At 38.6% G+C, this 15496-nt stretch overlaps 1 long non-coding RNA gene across 1 annotated transcript; it reads right to left on the bottom strand.

Annotated features, from left to right (window-relative positions):
- Positions 1-9757: 9757 nt before the first annotated feature.
- Positions 9758-12752, bottom strand: LOC115357611 (uncharacterized). Its single transcript, XR_003928124.1, has 3 exons — positions 12675-12752; positions 10333-10433; positions 9758-9833 (listed from the first exon to the last, which is right to left on the bottom strand). It is a non-coding gene; the product is annotated as an uncharacterized LOC115357611 (long non-coding RNA).
- Positions 12753-15496: the final 2744 nt, after the last annotated feature.

The following is a 15496-nucleotide window of genomic DNA, read 5'->3' as shown; positions in this document are numbered from 1 at the left end:
TTAGCTGTGTTTTCTAATTTATATGATAAATTTTGTGGCTGCATGGCTTCCACTGAATTGGGCGGAGTGCTGCGGTGGGGAGTGCTGATTAAAAAAAAAAAAAACAGAGGCAGTTCTGTGGAATTTCCTGGTCTTACAGGAAATTCAGTTATCTATTGTGATTTTGAAGTACTTCCTATGATTTTACTTTTTACATGAAATGTAGTACTTACAAGAATTAGGCTTGATTGTTACAGTTGGTCGTTTAGGAAAACATCATTAACCTTAACCTTAAAATAATCAGTTTTTTTTTTTTTTAATTCATATTTTAATTAAATTCTAACAATAAGAATCAAAATTAAGACAGCAACATACACTATATATAGGGTGGGGGGTCAAACAGAGGGTCCAGATTGAGTTAAAAAATGTTATAAAAAAGATTACCACTTATTATAAAACTTATATGAATTGGCTCTCATTGAGTATTTAACCTTCTCCAGCTTTAGGAGGGACCACTGGATGCTGGAGGGAGCTTTAGTGGACTTCCAGCGCAGAAGAAGAGAAAGTCTTGCCAGCGAGCAAGTGAAGGCAAGGATATCCAGTTGCTTAGAAGTGAATTGCTTGGAGTCCTCTGGAAAGCAAAATATGGCAATATGGGTAAAGCAAGATAATAATGGGCAGGAATAGAACATATGGGTTAAATTGCAGGGTTAGGGTTAGGGTTAGGGTGCTCTCTTATATTTCTCTGATGGGGTTGTTTTCCCCAAAAGGACACTAGGTGTCTTTAGGGGTGTTAATTAATGTCTTTAAATGAATGTTAGATTTCTTGGGTCAGTCTCAGCATGCAATACCTAGTGCTCAGAGGAAAATTGCCATTTGACAAACAAAAACATGGCTCCTATACACGTTTTTTTTTTTTTTTTTTTTTTTTTTTAGTGCTACAGAGCAACTCTCAAACAACATTTATACAAGGAGACAGAAAAAAGCCAACAAACAACTACCACCAAAACAATTCAACAGAAATGCACAGGAGTCTGATACATGGGTATGGTAATGCATAAATCATTTAATGTTTATTAATCCTTAATCTATCATTAATACATGAACTTAATACCAATTCTTAATTTGTGGGTTTGTGGCAAGCAGCAGCAGTGGCATAATTCACATAGTTTCTTATGGCTTTAAAGCGCTGTGGTCTCGATGCACTATTGCAGCCCTAAATCCCGATCTCGTCAGTTGATCTCTGTCTGTATCTTGTTCACGCAGGCTCTTTGATCTAGATAAAGCTCCATATAAATGTAGTCCATGATTACTTATTATTAACTTACTGTTATGTAGTCTAGCAATAGCCTTGGTGATGAGGTGTGTGTAATTCATGTCAGTTGTCCAGTTAGTTTATTATTCTTGCCATTTGATCCCTAAACTAGAAAGATCCACCTGCCTTGCTTAAATAAAAAAAAAATGAGAAAAATAATATTAATAATATCCCCAAATCCAAATAACTTTTCTTGCTTGATTAACAGGAGAAGCACTTTCTCTCTGTTATTATCCAAGCTCTTAGAGAAGTTAACTGGCTGGATGAGTCTAAGTTTAAGAGTGAATCATAATAATTTAATAAATGATCAATACAAGCTCATGTCTTCCATTTTTTAATCATGACAGGCTATCATTCTCTGATCATCCTTTCATCATGCTGAACTCACATCTACATGCCGTTGGTACTCCTTAAAAATATACCTAGTATTGGAAATTGCCACACAAGACGTAATGCAAGGTGTCAGGATATTGCTGACCTTATTAATGATTAAGTGCTGCAGTTATACTACCAGCTTGTATCACTTCCCCACTCTGGACCATCTCCTCTTCACTGTGAATGATTTTCCTGACAAAATAACGGAGAATAACTGGCAGCAGCGTTGACGACAAGTTACTGTAAACTAGGGATGAGCGAGTACACCACTATCTGTATCTGTAGCTATCTGTATCTGTTTAAACATCTACATTATCTGTATCCATACTCGGAGTGGGCGGAGCCGAAACGGAAGTGGGCGGGCTCAAGTTGGAAGTTAGTGGAGTTTGACCGGAAATGGGTGGGGCTTAATCGGTAGGTTATCTTAAGCCTGAAATTGATAAGGGTTGATCAGAAGTTGCGATATTGTTTATTTGAAAACTATTTACAGAACAGCCTCAGAAGCTTCAGATCAATGTTTTTGATCACAATAGTAAACAAACGATTTACAGAACAAGTTTTTTATAAACACAGAACATGAATATTCTTAATATTATTCTTCAATGAATACAACACATGCAGTGGGCAATTATGACGTACTAGAGTATATAGATATATATATATATATATATATATATATATATATATATATATATATAGATAGATAGATAGATATATTTATATAGATATAGCTATAGCTTAATTTGTAATATTTATACTACAACTATATTTATTTTTTATGAACTACAGTGAGAAAGGGTCAGACTCTCAGTGCATGCAGCCAAAATAAAATCAAAATAATAATATACTATGTGTGTTCAGCTAATATATGTGTGTAAGTGGTGTTTGTGTTAAGACTGTGACTCTGCACCGCGTCCGGTACGAGCAAAGTTTTCCAACTTACTTCATATCAGAAACCAGCCGGTAAGAGGGAGCAGACGGTGAAAAAAAAAAAAAAAAAAACGACCGCTGTGTCGGCAATGAGAGACGCGACGCCAGTCGCATTCAGCCCCAACCCCTACGCCTAAAGGCTGAATTATGCTTCCGCGTAGGAAGAGCGTACGGAGGTTGTGCGGAGCTTACGGGGGTTGTGCCATAGATATCTATAATAAAGGCTAGATGTCTTACGGCGGGGTCTGTAACGTCATCACCGGGCGGCCATCTTGCCACAGGCAAGCTCTCTGGCAGAGTCTATGGTAACAGACGGAAGGTGTGCGATCTGCACAAACGTAAATACTCTTATCTCACTGAAATCTTGACGGATTTACAAACGGTTTGGTTTCTTACAAACATTATTAACGTGGCTACAAATCTGAATGTTTGACCGGAAGTGTAACAAAATTATTAATTAAATGCAGTATTATAACTACACCTCTGACGTTTATAACAAACCAAACCGTTTGAAAATCTGTAGAAAATTGAGCAAGTTATGGTTGTTTAAAAGTACATGCACCACTACCACACAATGTTATGGGTGAGCAAGCTGACTGTGGCAAGATGGCCGCCATGTGCGGACGTGCGACTCCATTGGCCGGCAGCGGCCACGAGACATCTAGCCTTTATTATAGATATCTATGGGTTGTGCGACCGCCGCAGAGCCTTGCCGCGCGCCTCCCAAAAATTGTAACTACGCGGACCCTCCGCAGCCCCACAAGAGCTGTGATTGGTCCGCCGAAGTACACTATTTCCGGCATTTCGTTGCAACCGGCATCACATTCCTGTTGTTGTGCCGTCAGCGCCGTTTTTTTTTTTTTTTTTTTTTTTTTTTTAAACTGTTGTGTCTCGACTCGTCGGTTGTGTTTGAAAACTTTGGAGAGTGCCCGCACCTATACGACTCGTCCACTCGCCACAGAAGAGCAGCGACCATACGTCACAGGGTCTACGTTGGTGGGAGGAGAATTGCTCTGTGTGTTTGCAGAGGTATGTTGGACACACACGCGCTGCGTAGGAAATGCGTGCTTCGCACAACCCCCGTACGCTCTTCCAACGCTGAAGCATAATTCAGCCTTAACTCTGCTCAAAAGCAGCGCGTCTGTTACCAGTCAAGTTTAGCAGAAACTCTACTGACTATCAGTGATTACAGACCGAGGGAAGAGTGAGCTGAAAAAACCTGACCGCTACTGAAGAGAAACGCGAGATGAGCTGTCACACCTGAGTGAGTGACAGCTGAGGTTGTCCGGTTGTCCCTGTGTGTGTGTGTGTGTGTGTGTGTGTGTGTGTGTGTGTGTGCGCGTGCGTGCGTGTGTGTGTGTGTGTGAGAGAGAGAGAGAGAGAGAGAGAGGGGCACCACTGTACTGTCTGTGTGTAGGGGAGGGGCGCTGTGTGTGACTGTCCTATCACACAACCTGGACACAGTCAGCTACCCAATAAAGATTTTCATTCATCACGAGCACGGATATTGACTCATATTACTGGGATCATACTGGTACTCGGAAAAAGTGCTATATCCGTACCGGATACTCGTTTCAACCGAGTATCCGGCTCATCCCTAGTTTTAAATATATATAAAATTCACATGAGAATGTGTATTCTGTTAAAATGAACACAGGAACAGCATAAGAGAATAAAGGGGGTTTGTACAGTGGCTCAGACACGCTGCTTGTGAATCTCTTGCAGGTCAAACTGAGCCAGGAGCTCTGCTGGCCTCTGAAATGAGGCTCAATGAGGCTCTGCCACATGTCTGGCTGAGCAGAGAGGGGCTGATGGAGGACGCCCAGGTCGCCCTCTTCGCCTGCAGTCTCATCGCCACAGAGGTCATGAACCACCTCAAGCCCTCTGTGAGCTTTGTAGATGGCACCAAGAGCTGCGACAACACTCAGCGTCAACGTCCCTCTCAAAAGACCAGACAACGTGGCGGAGCGAGAGCCGACCCTGCTGGAGCTGCGTCTGCTCAGGGAGCGCAAGGAGAGCAGGGAGGAGTTCCTCTACACAGAGGAGGTGAGCTGCCCTGCAAAGTAACACTCAAACTGAGAGAATATGGAGCTGCTCACAGAAACTGCATAGCAACATATTTCAAAATGTGTCTATGTATTTATTTACATAAAGTTGGGTTGAGGCAGGATTTTTTTTTCTCAAGCTCATAATTTACAGTTCATGATGACACGGTTTGTGTTAGCTGTAGCCTTTAAAGTTTTATCTCTAAAACTAAACTCCTCGTCTGTGGTGCTGTGTAAACTGTAATTTTAACAAAACACAAACCATTCATAAAATCACTGCAGATGTATTGTTGTGATGAGAAATTAAAAACATCACTTCATTAGTAGGGTCATTCTATAATTTTGGGACATTTTGAGTTTCAGAATTTTTGAAAAAAGGTTAATGTTTTCCAATATAAATATTTTTCCCTGACAAAGAAGTGTTTAAATGTTATGTTTTTAGCAATTGGCAAGCTCCAGCATTATTGATTTCAGATATTTATTAAATAAAATGAGATATTAACTGGTTATTTCGTCAACTGTGATTTGGACAAAATAAGAATAATTATAAGAAAGGCCAGAGCAGACTCTATCTGCTCAGGAGACTGAGGTCTTTTGGAGTGCAGGGGGCACTCCTGAAGACCTTTTATGACACCGTGGTGGCATCAGCCATCTTTTATGGAGTGGTCTGCTGGGGGAGCAGCATCTCGACGGCTGACAGAAAGAGACTTGACAAGCTGATCAGGAAGGCCAGCTCTGTCCTGGGATGCCCCCTCGACTCAGTGGAGGTGGTAGGTGAGAGGAGGCTAAACTGTCATCCATGATTGTGAACGACTCCCATCCCCTGCAGGACACTTTAACTACACTGGAGAGCTCCTTCAGCGACAGACTGCTTCACCCAAAGTGTGTGAAGGAACGCTATCGCAGGTCCTTCCTTCCTGCAGCCGTCAGACTCTACAACAAGCAGTGCTCCCAGTAGACCACACACTCTCCAGGACTGCACTGACTGCACTAGAATGCACATTCTCAGCACCTTAACTACCACCCCCACCCCCACCCCCACCCACGTACACACATACACACACACGCACACTGCACTACTGCACACACATAAAGACGGGAGGGAAGGGGAGATCCCATAAGGCAGGATCAAGTGTGACAGTTCCTGAGACCCAGTCCGGGAGTCAGGTTCTGCCACTTGGTCTCATGGGTTCACACTAACCCTGAACCTCCAGAGTGTGTTGTTCCCCAGGTTTTGGGTTTTTTTCTTCTGTGGTTCAAATTGTTCACAGAGTATTTTTCTCATTCCTTGTTTACAGTGTTTATATTGCTCATTCCTTGTTTACAGTGTTTATATTGCTCATTCCTTGTTTACAGTGTTTATATTGCTTTATTGTGTAAATTGTGCTTCGTATCTTGCTATCCACTTTGCTGCTGTGATGCGGGAAATTTCCCCACCGTGGGACTAATAAAGGAATATCTTATCTTATCTTATCTTATCTTAAAAACTGTCAAATTGTAACTTTGGATAAATGCCAGATATTAAAACAACCACTATTCCTGGTAGAATATGTGTCCATTTACCATTGTTTAAAATTTTAATTGCCAATTAAAAAAAAAAAAAATCTAACTTTTTTTTTTTTTTTTTTTTTTTGCTTTTAAACCCCCAATTTCACAGAATGCAATCAATGGTCTACATATTTTCTTCAAAAACTTTTGAAAGTTGACTGGACATACAAAAAATTATGAAACATAATCATAATGTAAATTATTAATATTATACTGCTTTTATGTTAGCAATACTGCATATTCCAACTCTTACTAGAGTTGATTTCGAATCACTGACATCAAAAACACATACCAACCACACTAGTTTGTAGTAATTTTATTAACTGCATTTATAGCAAATGTATATTAATTTCAATATAACAATCTGAAGTCTTAAAAGGTTAAACAAACGTGTGTTGATTTCTTATTATATGTTACAAATTATTAGAATTTATTTTAAAATTAACTCCTGAAAACTACAAGAACATATGGTGTCAAGTGTCAACTACTGTATGTCACCCTTAGTCTTACTCAGTTACCTTTCTAGAGTAACATAGTTGATGGGTAACACAGTTGACATTATTGCTGTTCTCAGGCTTTAAATCAACATGGCTGCCTCCAACCAAATACCACATGGCATTTTTGAGAAGGATTTTCTTAAACTATCACAGAAATAATTAAGTAAAATATTATTAAACATAATTTAATGATGATATTCAAGTAACATTGTTGACATTTGCTAAATTCTTCCTTGACCCAGACACTACTTTATAAGAAATATTTATGAAAAGGCAGAAAGAACATACCATGCAGCCTGCTGAGTGCCTTCTTGAGGATTAAATGACATCACAAGGTGAAGGTCATAGGATTTGGGTAAACCAGACCTTATTGGGAGGGTTTTTTTTTAATGGGTACATTAGTTGACAATGATTTCGGGGACACACATAAAAAATTTTATTTTGCATATAATATTTTATATATTGACACAAAATTTTTAGGTCTTCATTATCTCTACTTAATGAATGGGAAATTATCAAAATAAAAAGTAAATAAGTGCTTTTCATTGTTTTTTGGCTAATTAGAAGTTGGTTGTGATTAAAAAGGACAGGGTAAATGTAGATTGTACTGATATATAGCCATTTTTAATAATAAATTGCTGTTTCTACAATAAATAATCATTGTATTTGTGAAAACATGATCAGCTGTCAATATAAAAATGATTTTTTAAGTTTTACTAAAAAGTCATGCAAAATATAGCCCATGGACGTAAGATGTCCCAAAATTATAGAAAGACCCAGTAGACAAAAGGAGACAGTCCAGGTACAAATTAGATCTGACTTTTTGTTGTTGTTTTATTTTTTTTGACAGGTTGCTGGAACAGAGCAAAGAAAGAAGAATTCAAAGAAGAAAGAAGAAGTTCTTCTCTTGGCTCTGTGGCCTGTTCCGGCCCAAGAGGACTTAAGTCCATATTGTCTCAGCACACTGTGTTGATTTTCTTTCTTTCTTTCTTTCTTTCTTTCTTGATTTCTTGCTTGATTTATTTCTTTATTTATTGGTAGTTGATTGATTTATTTCTTTATTGATTGATTTCTTTATTTATTGGTAGTTGATTGATTTATTTCTTTATTGATTGATTGATTGATTGATTTATTGGTAGTTGATTGATTTCTTTCTTTCTTTTTTGAATTCTTTTTTTCTTGGCAGTCAGTCTTGCATCTGGCAGGCTGATCTGACCGTCCTCCTCATCCCTCCGTTCCTTAGTGTCTTGCGAGGTCGGCAAGCCCCAGTTGCGTCTGGTGCCTTGGCTTGAGGCAGCAGTCCTCTGCGTCTGGCGGTACTGGCTGCATGGGGATGTGGAAATAGTGTAAATAGTGTACATTTTGTAAATAGTTTATTTGTTGGTGTAGATCGCACCAGCTTTATCACAAAGCACTTTTGTTTGGTGGTCTCATTCAAAGGCCTGTTGTGTCAGCAGTATCAGAGCTGACAGGCATTTCAGGGACTCCGAAATGAAACATGCACCTGTATTGTTGTTCCCCAGCCTGGCAGCCAAATTCTCTGCTATTTCATATTTCTCACTTTTCTATTTATGCACAGTAACCTGAAAAGACTTGAGTTCTTTTCTGTTTTTTTTTATTTTTTTATTATTATTCTTTCATTAAACTATTTTATTTTATTATGCTCAGCCTTGTTTCCTCAGTCTCTCATTCTATAGTTTATATTCTATATTTGATAAGTGGATCACACTTCAACCAGTTTCTTCTCACTTGTTCAGGTGTTGTGACTCTGACAGTTCTCAGATCTTTGCTCAGTAAAAACATGACGTAGCTTCAGTGAAGCAGTTCAACCAGCACATACACTGAAAGGTTTTATGTTCTTTTTTTTCTAAATGTATTTATATGTTTTTAATGAATGTTTTGCACCTTGATCCTGAGAGAAATGTAATTTCATTCAGTTGAATGCATTTTTAAATGGATATATGGTTGAAATAACACACTAAACTTGAATCTGAATATGTACGCAAAATTGTTGCACAATGTTAAAATAAATGTTTTTATTTCCCTAACTTTGAAGCTACTTGGGCTATCATTCCCTCCCCCTCAAAAAACAAACAAACAGCTGAACTGGGAAAAGTGGAAGAAATGTTGAAAAGGATCACAGAGAGGAGAGCCCATTTCTGGCCAGACGGGGGCAGTTGGCATGGATGTCCTTAGCAAATGACAAACATTACAGTCATAATGCAAATGCAAAAAAACAAACAAACAAACAAAAAAACACAATAGCAGACAATATGACAACAGAACAGACGGGGCGGGCTGAGAATAAAATGGTCACACTCACACAGGGCATGCATACATGAATATGTGACACACACACACACACACACACACACACACACACAGAAAATGGGGGAGGAAGTGGGAGAACATTAGTGGGACCAAGACAGAGAACCAAGTGCATAAATGCATTTCTGCAGCAAAACTAATGGTTGTGGAAGGTGCAGGAGTCAGCATGGCCAGCAGGGGGAGCAGGACCAGGGACAGCCTCAGACTCAGTAAAATGCATCATAAGACAACTAACAACAACCAGAGACCCTAAACTTCACAACTTCACATAATTCAGTTAAGAATCAGCAGTTCAGAAAATCAAGCAGTACAACAACTCTTGCTAGCTGAGGTTATTTTTTGAAAATGTTTATTTATTGATGCATTTATTTATTTTATAGGAAAACAGGCAAATATAACAGGCTGCTTTCTCTACCATCTCAAACTCTTACAAATGAATGCTGATTGTCTTCACAGTTATACTCCTGACAAAAAAGTTTCATAAATTTTATTTACTTAAGAGAGACAGCAATGTATTCTAAACAGAAATATCCACCCAAGCCAGACTATTTTATTTTCTCAAGACAATCTGTCACAGTAAAATCATTCATGTCATTTGATTTAGGCAAACTATGCATTCTTTGCTTCCTTCTTTTTTAATGTAAGAGGACAAGAAAAAATGTTGCTCATATCTCAACCCCCAAACAAGTCTTCTTTTCACAAACCCACTGCTGATTGTGAGTACAAAACAGATCATTCCATCCATCTCGTTCTGGTCTCACTTCTCCACAGTCTTCTCCTTCACGAGCATCATCAGGCTGACCTTTTGCCCAGGACCTATTCATGATTAAATCATAAGACAAAACAACTTCATACCATTTAGTGCTGATTGTATATTATGTCATGAATTAGCTGAAAAAAATGAAAAAAATGAAAAAAAAGAAGCATTTTTTCCATTTCATTTCGTCACAGAAGGAGCTAAAAACATGAGGAGGGAACAGGATGATTTCTTACAGAGTTAGAAACATCAGAGTTAAATATAATAAATAAAATATATTATAAATAATAGAAAATCAACCAAAAACATTTTGTATGTGAATGGCCTAGGGGGCATGTCATTGAATGGGCAGGTTTACTGGAATTGGCGTGTGGTTCATGTTACAGAAAATATTTAAAATTTGTCTAAAGCAAAGATAGTCTTACTTCTTACTCCTTTTTACATGAGTTAGCTCCACCAGCACAGCAAAACAGAGATGCCAGCATGTCATTCAAAAGTGTTGATTTACTGTAATTTTGGGTCACAGAAAGATGGTCACGTTAAAAGTCAGTTTCTTACGTGTAGCTCAGACTTGATCCATCCACCCACTTCCACTCCCCTTCTGTTTCCAGATCAGACATACCAATCCAGACTCTGAGACCAAAGTTCTTCAGAAACGACTGAGTTTGAAAAATGATACAGAGAAAAGATTTTAAGCAGCAAACAAAAACAATGACTATGCTTACCTACACGGAGTAATCGTCATCTTATTCCTGTTGGACTGTTTACATGAGGCTTCAATGCACTGCCATGGAGGTACAAGGTTTGTCATGAATAAAACAATTAAAAAAGTATTGCCATTTACAGACCAAATGGTCTGAACATAATTTGCTGATTTGAGGCTGGACTGAGCCGATTATCTTCCAAAACCAAGTTTAAAAAATATGTTAAATCTGTTGTTACGTCTGTGGTCTCCCACGTTGTTAAGATTTTAGCGTGAACTGCCCATTAAAGGTCCAGCGCCGTGGTTTTACCTCAGTCAGGTAAGCAGGGCAACGGAGCACCTGCCCCTTTGCCCCTTGATGCCCAAAGTGCCCTTTTGTCAAAGTAATGTTTTTTTATTTTTATTTATTTATGTGTGTGTGTGGAAGTCTGTCTGTGTGGCCCAAAATAATAATAAATAAAACAAAATAATAATAATTTTGATCTACCTTGGTTGGTCACATGATCCACAACGTGCTCTCAATCTGCCCTCACTGCCCTGACGTGCCCAGACGTCATGTAGCTAAGCGCTGCTAAGCTGCTAGAGACGGCCACTGCTCATCTCGCGAAACTGAAGAAGACGCGAGGGAGTAAACAACTGGTCCGGTGAGTTGGTTTTGCAGAGGTATTCGTTTGTGCACGGTGTATTCTTGCAAGATGACTGACAAAGTGAAGAATGAGCAATGAGGCTTCTTTTTGTTTCTGTATGTTTCTCTTATCATGGGCAAAGTGCATTAGAGAGATGTTGTGTATTATTTAACAGTAAGACTTTGTAAAGTTTTTGAAGAAACTTTGATGTGCTTGCCTTGCGATCGCCTGGACATGCGCTAGACCGCCAGCCCTATGCTGTTTGTGGGTTGTGTAGTGTTGTTGCTCTTGCCCAGGTGGGGAGTTGAACCCTGGTCTCCCGCATGGCAGGCAGAGACACTATCCACTGTGCCACTGGGCTTGTGTCACCTGCATCAGAAATGAGGCTCTATAAAGCACACTGCATGAGTGACAGTGGTGCTTGGTAAAGAGTCGCTCAAAAGTAGTGGTCAAACAAATGCTTTTTTCTCAATGACAGTAAGCCCGAGTGGAAAATAAAACGTATCATGAGGAAGGTAAGGCTTTGGGCTTTCAAACTGTCAAAATTATGTTCCAACAATTAGAAGAATTTGAATTGTGATTTTCTCAACCTCTCATTTAAACATATCAGTACTTGTTTGTTTATAACATTTACACACAAATTAGATATAATATGCATACAAAATATATAACTTTTAGAACCTTGCTGTCTTGTGCAAAGTGGATAGTCAAACTGAATAAAATCACAAAAATATTTAAATACATCATTCAATTATTTTTTGCTTCATTATCAGCACTAGGAATAATTGTAGCAAACGTTGCTACAGTTCAACCAGTTATATTGTAAGGTATGTTTCTGTATGGTGTTTCAAATTTGTGTTCCATGTGCCCCCTTTTAACTCTGAGCACCTGCCCCTCCAGATGTCTCTGCACGGCCCTGTACAGCACCAATGACTAATGTCATCCAGCCTGACAATGTCATTCTTTCCATCCTTATTCAACCACCGCTGTATACACAAAATCACCTACACAACCTGGAGCTGTGTAGGTGATTGTTCACTGGTACTTTAGTAAAACCAAGGTTTTACTAAAAAGAATAAGACTTCTTTTAATTCCTGCCTTGCTGAGCTGAATCTTTCTTGATACTGCCAGGCAGGGCAGTGTGTGTTATAGCTGGGGGGCAGGCCAGTGCGCGTCATGGTCTAGCAGACTATCCACTGCCTGCTTTCGGCCAACCTTGAATTTGGATGGTTTTATACTACATTATTCAGTGGAGCAGTCTGGAGAGAGGCTTATACTATAAGTAAGAGCTCTTGTTCTTTTTGTAAAACCCTTACATTACATTTAATATATCATGACAGGATATCAGGCAGCTCAAGTGCCACTTTTTTGCCTTGTATTTGTACTGCAGCTTATTTTCTATATTTTTTCTGGACTGTCAAGTGAAATTTCTGTGAGTTTCTGTGGGCACTATGAGTTCTTCTTTTTTTTTTTTTTTGAGGAAACGGCCGCATTTCCTAGCTGCAGAAACACATTTAGCCTTAGATATTAATGTATAAATAATATGTAAACTTTCCCAGCCCATCTCTCACGTTTTCTTCTCTGCTGTTGATGATCACCAGGTCAGCTCCTCTCCTCAGACAGTCCTGCCTGCTCTCATCCCAGTTTTTACTTCCTGAAGAGATGAAGTAACAGCTGCTGTTGAACTTGGTCCATCCGTCTGGGCATATTTGTGAGGTCAGCTCTAGAAAATAAAAGTAATTTATGCATAAATTGTTCATAAAGTACATAAATATACATTTACAATCAATAATTTTATGACTCAGAGTAATGCAGTGAAATTTTTTAGTTTCCCATGCCTGTTATCTTCCCTCTCAGCCTTTCAATCTCCGCTTGCAGCTGATTTTTCTCTTGAGTCATGTTGTTGTAACTGGTCTGTAACTGGTTCCTCTCTTCAGTCAGGTTGTTGAGACTGGTCTGTAACTGGTGTCTCTCATTGATCAGGTTGTTGTAAATGCTGTGGAAAAGCTCTCTCTCTCTGTACAGGTTGTAGAAATATGTGTCTCTCTCTTGAGCACCGTAACATCGTTTGTTTTCTGTTCTTTTGACATCTACAACATGACAAAGGTATAATGTATTTTTTAATTAATGCTTGTAATTATGACACCACAAACGTAGTTCAACAGTTGACTGAACAAATAATGTCCAACTCACCACCAGGTGCCACCAGGCTGATGACGGTAGCCAGGAGGAGAAGACACAGCAGCCCCAGACACACTGCAGCAACTCGTCCATGTTTAGCTACACAGCCTAAATCATAAAAACAAACCAAAATATCCTTGCAGTTGGTTGTGTCATTAATTGCATGAATTGCAAGTTCTTCATGTCTGCATTTGTGTTTGTGTTGATCCATGTAACAGTACCTGACAGCAGCTCTTGTCTTGTTGGTCTGCATTCTTTTGAACTGTCCTCAAACTCCATGGTTGTTGTTACAGAGTTAACCAGCTTCTCATCCATCACTGCCTGTTAGATCACAGATATGTCAAGAAAATATTATTATTTCCTTTCATTGTATCTAATCAAGGCCAGCTAATGATGTTCACTGCTCTGCCAAATAAAAAAAGCTTTATTTTGGCTTGAGATATTCATATACAGTGAAATATAGAGGGGCATTTTAAGTTTCTGTATCCTCTTGAGTCATAAGTTACAGAAAAAAGTGGGTATTATTGTCTCTCAGTTCATCTCAGTTTTCACAGCAAAGTGGCTCTGGAAAAGGGTTTTCAACAGTCTTATAATAACAAGAGATTCCTGCTCAACAAGCTCACAAAACAATTTCGCTTTCAGCTATTTCAGTTTTACTGTATTGATCATCATTTTCCCCACCAACCTGTTGTTTGAGTCTGCATTTGAGTACAAGCAAAACCAGATGTCACACCTGTTTGTTTCCTATGGTCAGTTGCTTTTCTCATATATTTTTCTTGCTAAGGTTACTCTGATTTTAACTCTTATCAGCTGAATGTTCTGTAAAGGAAACTGCGAAAACAACAAAATGGTGAGTACACAGACACAAAAGAAGGATGATACAGCAAAGACATTATCATTTCATATTTTAGGTGTAAGTATCTTTGACTATAGTTTGCACACTGTAGCACGGAAAGATTGTCTGGCCAGGGACTGCAGATGAAAATTAACCTTTTGTCTAATTTTGGCACATTTAAATAAATGCTTTTTAATGTGCATTGTCCCTGTTAAATGAAGTTCAGGAAAGATGTTAACCAGCTTGTTAATGACCTCTCCAAGAAATGTACAATTTATAAACAATGCAGATTATTTCCCTTGAAATGTGTGTGGGTGTCTGAGGGTTTGATGCTCCCCAGATAGATTTTTTCCCTGGAAATCTATTCACTATATGACTTACCTTCTCAAGGAAGAAAATGCAAAGTATTTCTTACCTCCAGCTGATGTTACTACATAATGTGCTCTAAAAACTAACCTATAAATTTAAACTGAGATTTAATAACTTTGAAATAGGCCTGAAACTTACCAGATTATTATTTCTTTTGTTTTATTATTTCTGAATTTTCATACTTTACAAAACATATTTAAATAAATGAAAACATGTTTAAATTAAGCAAATAATATACTTTCCTTAAGGAGTGCAAAATATGGATTATTTTTTGAAAGCAGCAATAAACATAAGCCATTCAGAAACTCACCTACTTGGTCACTGCTCTGTCAGCAGTGCAGGCAAACTGGTAATTTCTTTGCTGTGTTTGCTAATTTTAGTGATAAATTTTGTGGCTTGAGCCAAATTGGGCGGAGTGCTGCAATGGGGAGTGTTGATGAAAAAAAAAAAAAGAGGAGGAACTTCAGTAAATCAATTTCGAAACACTTCCTATGACTTTACTCTTTACATTAAATGGCCTGTTTAAGAGATTTAGGCTGCACTGAATGTTGTTAGAGACGCTTGTTTTCCGTAAAAATTTATTTAGAATTTGCTTTATGTCGGTGGCCTGGCTCTGTCTCTGCGCCCTGCTGTCCCTGGTGAACTTCCCTTGCACGGCCCTGCTCCTCCTGCACCTTCCAACAGACATTATAGCTTTGCTGCATTAATTCATTTATGCAATATATCCCCTTCTTTCTTTATTAAATCTTGGTACCTCACTAATGCCCTCTATCAGGATTAAGTCGTTTTGTTCTGTTTTGTCTGTTGTAAATGTGTAGTCCTGTAAAACAATTTGAGACTGTAAACAGTGATGTTGAGCTTTATATAAACCTCAGCTTGAGATGAAAACAATAGTGAAAAACTCATAATGTGTGTATTTGTGCAGATAAGAAATTTCCTTTGCTTGAGTCATCATTCAGTCTGTTACTTTTAGACCCCCCTCTGCTATATCTTTCTCATGGGGTTGTT

The sequence above is a fragment of the Myripristis murdjan genome, chromosome 1 (genome assembly GCF_902150065.1).
Source record: "Myripristis murdjan chromosome 1, fMyrMur1.1, whole genome shotgun sequence".
NCBI lineage: Eukaryota > Metazoa > Chordata > Actinopteri > Holocentriformes > Holocentridae > Myripristis > Myripristis murdjan.
This window is presented reverse-complemented; position numbering and strand designations above follow the sequence as displayed.